The 10,094-nt window shown below is 40.4% G+C and overlaps 1 long non-coding RNA gene across 2 annotated transcripts; it reads left to right on the top strand.

Annotated features, from left to right (window-relative positions):
* Positions 1–3,449: 3,449 nt before the first annotated feature.
* Positions 3,450–4,578, top strand: LOC130503335 (uncharacterized). Of its 2 annotated transcripts, XR_008940743.1 has the most exons (4): positions 3,450–3,673; positions 3,777–4,049; positions 4,141–4,284; positions 4,360–4,578. It is a non-coding gene; the product is annotated as an uncharacterized LOC130503335 (long non-coding RNA). The 2 variants fall into 2 exon arrangements; XR_008940742.1 differs by having other exon boundaries at positions 3,453–4,049.
* Positions 4,579–10,094: the final 5,516 nt, after the last annotated feature.

The raw sequence follows: 10,094 nt of genomic DNA, 5'->3' as shown, positions 1-10,094 counted from the left end.
ATGATTTATTTTATTTACCTCACCACCGGCTGTGTTACACTGGGACAATGTAATTTAAGTCTTGGGGGGAGTTTACTAATATGTGTTTTTATTTTGGTTTTTATTTAAATTGTTTTTCAAAATTATTTTTCGCATAAGTATTAAATAGGAACATTGATATAGATTTATATTTGATTGTCTGACCACTCTTTAGCACCATTCTAGATTACTGATTGCAGATAATACTAAAGATGCTAAAGTGGATCAACCTGCCATCTATATTCACTAGATAAGATTGTTTGAAGGAACCAAAGCTGACCTCCAACACTAATACTGACTTATTTGCTTGTCTTGGGGCTTGGAAATCACTGGATCGGAATCCTCTTACAAGTCTGGAAGGTAAAAAGTCTGTGTGTTTCTGGTTCCCTTTCTTCTCTCTCTTCAGCGTCTCGAGATCTAAGTTTATGTTATAAAAGATGAAATGATTTCTTGAGAGGCAGAGGGGTAGGAGTGTCTCCCGCGACCCCAGTATTCTAAATCTCAAGGATGATCACACATTGTGGAAACGAGGGATAGGTTGAGTACCGAACCCCATTATTCGCTACACTTTGCCAAAAAATGTATGAGTTACAATGCAAATGTCAATGAAATGGACTAGATGACCTATGTGGCATCGAAACCTGTTGAAATTGAAACTAATAACAGATTCAGAGAAGAGAGAAGAGGGGAGAAAGGGATCAGAGAAGACTACATGTGTGTTCATATACTTGTTTGAGTTGAATTCATTTGTTCTTTGATCGATACTCACAAGGTAAAGCCTGCACCTTTATTTTATGTTAAGAAATGAGGTTAGTAGAGGGGAATGTCAGATGAGATTTGCTAAGTTGTTGACTAGATGAGTTTGGTTGCTAAGCTAGGATAAAGCATAATGAACTTCTGTGATTAGGATGTTTAGACATGAATTGCAAACCCATAGAGTGATGACTTCAATATTTTTAATCTTTGAGTTCCTGCTATTTTCAAACCTTTTCCAAAGACTACTGTTTTTGCTTGAGGACAAGCAAAGGAGTAAGTCTGGGGGAGTTGATATACCATGGATTTTACCTGTTTTTAACCATGGTATACTAGTATTTTATTATATATTTGATTTGTTTTCTAGCCTGTTAGGTATGTTTTCAGGTTCAGGAGCATTTTGTGAGAAAATGATGTTTTTTAGCATTTTGGAGTACAAGAGATGATATACCCGAGTTGACCATTCAAAACTAAGTCGAAAGTCAACATTGCGATTATAATCGATCGATACTCATCCTGAGTCGTCGATCGATGTAGCTGAGAAGATCCGCGTACTAGAAGATTATAATCGATCGATACACATCCAGTGTTGTCGATCGATATCGAGGACGAAATGGTTTAGCCGACTACTTCACCAAGACTTCACCAAATTACGAGATTGCCCCTGGCGAGTTTTTAACCTAATGGAAATGATTAAATATTCCTGCTAAGTGTTTTTTGACGGCAACCTTCAAAAGAAGCAAGCTTTTAACAACCCTCAAAGCAGAGAGTGTGAGAGAGAGAATAGAGTTTTATTTGTCTTGAGAGATTGGAGAGATTTCTCATCTCCTTTTGTATTTCTACTTTATTCTATCTATGCAATTCTTTCATCTATCTATTGTTATGAATTGCTTAGCTATGTCTGAGTAGTCTACTTGTTAGATCTAGGGTTCAAATAGGTTTGTGGGATTAGCCCCAAACTATAACTGCTAAGTTGTGATACTCATCAAATGGATTGCACCTTATGCTTGTTTTAGATTAGCTAACTAGAACATAGATCACTAGGATCTTTGATTATCTTGAATTATCCATTTGAGCTTGCATGTCTCCCGTTGAGAAGAACGACAGTTCCTCCTTGAGACCTTGTGGTCATATTCGGCTCGCGCCTAGGCAGATCTAGAAGCCGTCGATCGATATCCCGACAGGTGAATCGATCGGCGCTGCGAAAGGTGTATCGCTCGATATCTCAAAAGGATATCGACCGACTCTTTTTCTGTGTCATCATGCGAAAGGTGTGGCCAGAGATCTAGATAATTTAACCAGTGATACTTCACTTGAGTTAAGCGGCTGAGATCTATAGTATCATGCAAGCAACTTGTTAAAGCATTTATAGAGATTATAATCTCCATTCCTGAATAGAAACCCTATGTCTAGCACTCTTTATCACATTTAAACAACCCATCATATTGTTAGTTAGAGCAACTACCTTGCTCATTTTAGGAATTGTTACTTTTATTTCCACCATATAAACCAACCTTGCCTAGGATTGATTAGTAGATTTTATTTAATTGGTTCCCTAGCTCCTCGTGATTCGATCCCTAAGTACTACAGCTGTACCTCTTATTTGAGAGAGTAAGCTCTACTGGGTAATTTGAACACTATCAGCTGGAAACACAGATTTGCAATGCTTTCCTAAGATGCATGCTTCACATTCCAGATGATTAAATGACATATCAGGCATGATGAGTTCTAGTGCACGAGTGTGTGGATGGCCTAATCTAGCATGCCAAGTAGTGTTATCACACAAAGATGAGTTACTGGTCATGCATAAGTGAGTAGGAGTAGAGGGTTTAGAAAGTTTAGTCTTTTGGAGATGGTATAGATCACCCTGGCTGTTTCCTTCCCCAATCACCTTTCCTGTCTTAAGATCCTGAAACTCAACTTCATTAGGCCTAAAAACAACCTGACAGTTCAGGTCAACCGTGGCCTTTTTCACAGAGAGAAGGTTAGAAGCAAAGTTAGGCATATAGAAAGCAGTAGATTCCCTATCAAAAAGTTTGAGGTTCCCTATTCCTTCTATCTGCACCTTATCTTCATTTGCTATTGTTACATTCCCTAAGGCAGGCCTAATATCACTTATAAAATTCCTATCGGTAATCATATGATGACTAGCTCCTGAATCTATTATGATTGGCTTATAGACAAGGGATTGTGTACCAGACTGCTTTGCGGAGATGATTGCCTTGGCTGCTTTGATCAGAGGCTCAATATCACTCATTCTGATAGGACCATCATTGATCACTGTCTTGTTCCAAGTTTCTTCTCCATTGGAATCACTGACAAGTGCTGAGTACATTGATGCACCTTCAAGTGCCACTTCAGGACTTGGAGAGTTATCCTCCTTGAATTTAATACCACCAGACTTAAGAGTAAACAAACTTGGTTGGTTTCTCTTCCTGACATGTCTTTTCTTGGTCTTCTTGTGTCCTGCTAGCAACACCATCCTTCCATTCTTGTTGTGCATATCCTTGAGAGTTGGTTTCCTTTCCCTTGTAAAGAGAGTATGTGATGTTTGTTCTCTTTGAATTAGAGCACACACACCATCTAGGTCAGGAAGCTTATTGTAACGACCCGAAATCTTTAAACCGAAATTGGTATTCGGTTTGATTTAAAATTTGGACCAAGACAATAAACCAATTGCTTATATATTAAATTGCTAATTATAAGTCTCCTAAAAACCTAAAGCTATGTGCCGTCAGTGGAGATTCAACCTTCTCTAAGCCATCTTCTTCTCCATCTCCAGCCACCATGAAAGAGGAGCCATCACACCATTTGAGAAGAGAGATTAAAGCTCATCAGACACGTTTATGGAGAACTGAAGAACGATCGATCAAAACTAAGTATTTCGAAGCCAAATTTTGAGGTTATGTTCTACACTCATAGATCTATGTTTATCAGAAAGCGGATAATCATTTGGATTTTTCATCTAATAGTTATGGACATTTCTTTGGGGCTACTCGTTGTAGATCGGATCCGCCGATAGTCAACTTCATCGGTGTTTTCCCGTTGATCTAGAAGGAACCAGCAAACGAGCGAGATATCATCAGAAAGATCTCGTTGTCAGCTTTCCATATCATCTCCCCGATCGTAAAACCAAGGCACGGTTGGAAAGCTATCGATGTTGCTTCTTGGCCAAGGATAAGCTGAAGCTTTAGTGATGCAGATACAGTTCCGACCAGTCTCAGCGTAAAGGCCAAACGACCGACCTAAATGAAAGCTTTCAATCTGGAAATTTGTCAGTAAGTAGTTCACTCTTTTATCTATCGTCTCCAAGAAGCGGATTGTCATTTCGAGTTATTTTCTGAAAGTTGTGTTTGTTTTCGTGAGAAGTATTACTGCAGTCTTCGTTTGCGACCAGCCTGGAGGTGAAGCTAATTTGGTTAATCAAATGGTGTCCGATCGGAGTGAACTCGGTGTCTATGGACAGAGGACATATAGGACTACACTATGACCGGACGGATTGAAAAGTTAACGGTCAGTTCTTGAGATATCCATCTGTTTTCTCTAGGGTTCAGTCATGCCAGATTTATCATATCCATTTATTTTCAGAGAGTTCCAGAGTTGCTGTTTCAGAGTCGTCAAGGTTCATTATGTGTTTTTTCAGGTTATCTTCAGAACTCGTGGCAAAGGTGAGGATCTATCCCGTAAACTCCGTACCAGTATAGAATTCTTCTATCGTAGTTTAGATTTCGAAACATGAATTGAGTCTGTTTGAGTCGTGATTGATAGATAGTTTATTCTTTGTAAACCGGAATTAGGGGTCTAGAGGATTCAACTATTGTTTGGATGATTGATGATAAATGTTGAGATATATATATGTATGTACATAGTTATATAGTAGGGACTATGTGTTGTGCGGGTTCAGAGATGTCTGAGCTATCGACCAGATGTGGTGTGCGGGGGTTCGGGGATGCCTGAGCTAGCGACGCAGATATGGTGTGCGGGGGCCCAGAGACGTCTGAGCTAGCGACGCAGATTTGTGTGTGGGCGGGGTGCAGAGACGTTTGCATATCTACGCAGATTATGGTGTGCGGGGGTGCAGAAACATACTGTACTAGCGACGCAGAGTATGTATTATATCCTTATGAGGAAATGCGGGGTGTATGGATTAGCTGTGTGCTATCATCGCATTGTTTGTGTTTGTGTGATGCTTTAGGCATCGTGTGTGTTCATGTTAGAGCTAGACTTCCATAGCGGGAGTTCTATGTACTCAAGTCAGTGGTTTGCGGATTAGTATCCCATGCCTCACTGAGTGACTCCCCTGTTGCTCATTCCTCCTTTCTTTCCCCTTTCAGGTGAGGCTGATCAGTAGGAGTGATTGCTTTTGGATTGGTGCTTTGGGAGTTTTATTTCTTATTTTCAGACTTCGGTTTTATGCTTTGATCGATGTTTTCCGGGATTTATTTTATTTATGCTATTATTGGATTTATGGTTATTTATTGGATTTATGATGAGTAATAAATTGAGATTTTTGAAGATTATTATTTATTATATTATTTTGGAAAATCGGGGTATTACAATTTGGTATCAGAGCGGGTTCCGTCCCGGCTCCGACCCGGGATGGCGATTTGTGGGACGCGATTTTAATCGGTTTTGGACGATTTTGAAAAACAATTTGGGAATTGGGGGAATTTTAAAAATAAGAGTAACTAGCACCTTTCTGTTCGGTAACTCCTAACCCAATTGTCTTTTTATGACGATGAGTTTACTCATCGTTATCCGTTCTCTAGCTAGCAGAGTTTCAGCCAGATGTTTAATAGATGGAGGATGTCACAGTTTGTTTGATTGCTCAGTTGTTTATCAGGTTCGTCAACCGTGCTCGGAGATTGCCAGTGAATTTGTGATGTTTCTGCCACCACCTTACTTTAAGTCGTCACTCCGCGAGTTTTTGGTTACTGGAGCTTATTTGGTGTGATAGGCCATTGGTTGGCATGTGTTATTCTTGTGTATGAGTAAATTGACTATTTTGGAGGTATGTTCAGTTTGTAAACTCGTGGGATCGCTTTTGGATTGGGGCTGCGGCACCTTGCGTTTTGTATATACTGGAGTTATGCTTGTTTTGGTTTGCAAGATTTTGGCGGTGTTGACCGTTTCAGATTGTGTTTAAGTTATGAAGATTCAGACAACCGGCATAGAGAGATTGGGAACCACTGGCGTTAATCGAGGTGTACCAGTCGCACTGGGAGGGGTCGATTTCATCGGAGACTTGGCATAGAAGGGGCTGGATTACCATGATGATATACTTGGAATGGATTGGCTGTCACGTCATCGAGTGGAACTAGATTTCCCAAGAGAAAGAGTTCATATCTCTAGAGGTGATGGGAATATCACATTTCAGTGTATTCAGGCTTACCGAAGAATTTCTATTGTCTCCATGTTGCATGTTGAGGATCTATTGGAGAGGGGAGCAGAGGGATTTCTGGCGACTATCGAGATGGTTAAGGATGATGGACATCATGAGTTGCAGGACATTTCAGTGGTTGCAAAGTATGAGGATGTATTTGAGGCTTTTTGAAGAACCACCAGCCAGAGTAGACGCTCGTATGATTGAGTTGGAACTAAGGAAAGAACCGGTTTCACAAGCGCAGTACCATTTAATACCAGCAGAGATAACTGAGTTGAAAAAGCAGCTAAATGAACTCTCGGATAAGGTTTTCATCAGGTCGAGTACTTCACCATTGAGAGCTTGTACATAGGACGGGATTTTGTACATGTTATGGACATTATGAGCTCGTGGTGATGCTGATTAGGTTTTCGAAATGCACCGGTAACATTCAAGAAACTTATGAACGATGTTTTTCGTCAGCACTTGGATAAGTGCGCGATTCTCTTCATCGACGATATCATGATTTATTCTTTAAGCAGAAAGGAGCATGCGGAGCATTTACATATTGTGTTGGTTAAGCTGGAGAGCATCAATTAGTTGCTAGCTTGGTAAGTTTTTCTTTTGGAAGGAGAAGGAAAAAAAAATTGGATTTTGGGTTATGTGGTTCTGTAAGAACGAGTTGCTCAAGATTTGGAAAATATCACTACGATTTTAGCGTGGCCGACATCTAAGAGTTATAGAGATAAGAAGTTATATTTTTATTGGCCTGGTATGAAGAACAATGTTGCTACATTTGTATCGCAGTGTCAGTCATGTCTAATGTTAAGATTGAGAATCTGGTGTTTAGCGGGTTATTGCAGGATCTGCCATTACCATAGTGGAAATGGTACTTGGTGACTATGGATTTTGTTACTGGAAGACCGACCACCTCAGGTGGGAAGAATGATATATGGGTGATCATGGAAAGACTCATCAAGTTTACCCATATCCTAGTGATTAAAAAAAAAAACAAATGGAGCTGATCAGTTGGCACAAATTTGCATCAAAGAGATTGTGAGGTTGCATGAAGTTCTTGTTAGCATTGTATCAGATTGGGATACTAATTCACATATGCTTCTTGGAGAGCCTTTCAGAAGGCGTTTGGGACAAAGGTCCACATGAGCACAACCTACCACCCACAGACATATTGCAGTCAGGGAGGACTATTCAGATATTGGAGGATATGCTCAGAGCTTGCGTTTTATATCGGAAAGGAAACTGGGGGAAGTATCTACATCTAGCATAGTTTCCTACAACAACACCTATCATTCGAGTATGAGATGACACCAGATGAGGCACTTTATCGTAGGCCTTGTCGTACACCTTTGTTGGACATAAGTGGGGGAGAGACGAGACTTAGAACCAGTAATGGTTCAAGAGACGGTAGAGCAAGTTGAGATGCTCAAGACTCGGCTTAAGGAAGCCCATGATCGTCAGAAGAGTTATGCTGATAAGCGCCGTAAGGATTTGGAGTTTCAGGTGGGAGACTTGGTATACCTGAAAATGAGGACATTTCAGGGAGGATCTAAGACTCGAAAGTTAAAGAAGCTTAAACCGAGATATATGGGACCGTACCCGATTTTGGAACGGATTGGAGCAGTTGCATACAAACTGAAGTTATCATATGAGTTGTCAGATTTTCATGATGTGTTCCACGTGTCTGTTTTGAGGAAAGTTGTGAGAGAGCCAGAGCTCATATTGCCTCAGCTGCCAAGGGATCTTGGTAAAAAATTGTCTGCACTTTGTCTGCCAGTTGAGATTGTTGAGCGTCAAGTAAAAGCTGTTCAGGGGATGATGACCATGTTGGTCAAAGTTTGTTGTGAGAGGAACAAGATCTTGGAGGAGATCTGGGAGACCGAGACTCAAATAAGGATTGAATGTTCAGAGCTTCTTTCGGATGGTATTGGACAGCCGACTCATGATTTGAATTCGAGGACGAATTCTTTATTAGTGGGGAAGAATTGTAACGACCCGAAATCTTTAAACCGAAATTGGTATTCGGTTTGATTTAAAATTTGGACCAAGACAATAAACCAATTGCTTATATATTAAATTGTTAATTATAAGTCTCCTAAAAACCTAAAGCTATGTGCCGTCAGTGGAGATTCAACCTTCTCTAAGCCATCTTCTTCTCCATCTCCAGCCACCATGAAAGAGGAGCCATCACACCATTTGAGAAGAGAGATTAAAGCTCATCAGACACGTTTATGGAGAACTGAAGAATGATCGATCAAAACTAAGTATTTCGAAGCCAAATTTTGAGGTTATGTTCTACACTCATAGATCTATGTTTATCAGAAAGCGGATAATCATTTGGATTTTTCATCTAATAGTTATGGACATTTCTTTGGGGCTACTCGTTGTAGATCGGATCCGCCGATAGTCAACTTCATCGGTGTTTTCCCGTTGATCTAGAAGGAACCAGCAAACGAGCGAGATATCATCAGAAAGATCTCGTTGTCAGCTTTCCATATCATCTCCCGATCGTAAAACCAAGGCACGGTTGGAAAGCTATCGATGTTGCTTCTTGGCCAAGGATAAGCTGAAGCTTTAGTGATGCAGATACAGTTCCGACCAGTCTCAGCGTAAAGGCAAAAGACCGACCTAAATGAAAGCTTTCAATCTGGAAATTTGTCAGTAAGTAGTTCACTCTTTTATCTATCGTCTCCAAGAAGCGGATTGTCATTTTGAGTTATTTTCTGAAAGTTGTGTTTGTTTTCGTGAGAAGTATTACTGCAGTCTTCGTTTGCGACCAGCCTGGAGGTGAAGCTAATTTGGTTAATCAAATGGTGTCCGATCGGAGTGAACTCGGTGTCTATGGACAGAGGACATATAGGACTACACTATGACCGGACGGATTGAAAAGTTAACGGTCAGTTCTTGAGATATCCATCTGTTTTCTCTAGGGTTCAGTCATGCCAGATTTATCATATCCATTTATTTTCAGAGAGTTCCAGAGTTGCTGTTTCAGAGTCGTCAAGGTTCATTATGTGTTTTTTCAGGTTATCTTCAGAACTCGTGGCAAAGGTGAGGATCTATCCCGTAAACTCCGTACCAGTATATAATTCTTCTATCGTAGTTTAGATTTCGAAACATGAATTGAGTCTGTTTGAGTCGTGATTGATAGATAGTATATTCTTTGTAAACCGGAATTAGGGGTCTAGAGGATTCAACTATTGTTTGGATGATTGATGATAAATGTTGAGATATATATATATGTATGTACATAGTTATATAGTAGGGACTATGTGTTGTGCGGGTTCAGAGATGTCTGAGCTATCGACCAGATGTGGTGTGCGGGGGTTCGGGGATGCCTGAGCTAGCGACGCAGATATGGTGTGCGGGGGCCCAGAGACGTCTGAGCTAGCGACGCAGATTTGTGTGTGGGCGGGGTGCAGAGAAGTTTGCATATCTACGCAGATTATGGTGTGCGGGGGTGCAGAGACATACTGTACTAGCGACGCAGAGTATGTATTATATCCTTATGAGGAAATGCGGGGTGTATGGATTAGCTGTGTGCTATCATCGCATTGTTTGTGTTTGTGTGATGCTTTAGGCATCGTGTGTGTTCATGTTAGAGCTAGACTTCCATAGCGGGAGTTCTATGTACTCAAGTCAGTGGTTTGCGGATTAGTATCCCATGCCTCACTGAGTGACTCCCCTGTTGCTCATTCCTCCTTTCTTTCCCCTTTCAGGTGAGGCTGATCAGTAGGAGTGATTGCTTTTGGATTGGTGCTTTGGGAGTTTTATTTCTTATTTTCAGACTTCGGTTTTATGCTTTGATCGATACTTTCCGAGATTTATGCTATTATTGGATTTATGGTTATTTATTGGATTTATGATGAGTAATAAATTGAGATTTTTGAAGATTATTATTTATTATATTATTTTGGAAAATCGGGGTATTTACACTTATCTT

Source organism: Raphanus sativus, unplaced genomic scaffold (genome assembly GCF_000801105.2).
Source record: "Raphanus sativus cultivar WK10039 unplaced genomic scaffold, ASM80110v3 Scaffold0929, whole genome shotgun sequence".
NCBI lineage: Eukaryota > Viridiplantae > Streptophyta > Magnoliopsida > Brassicales > Brassicaceae > Raphanus > Raphanus sativus.
Note: the sequence above shows the minus strand (reverse complement) of the source record. Positions and strands in the feature narration are given on the sequence as shown.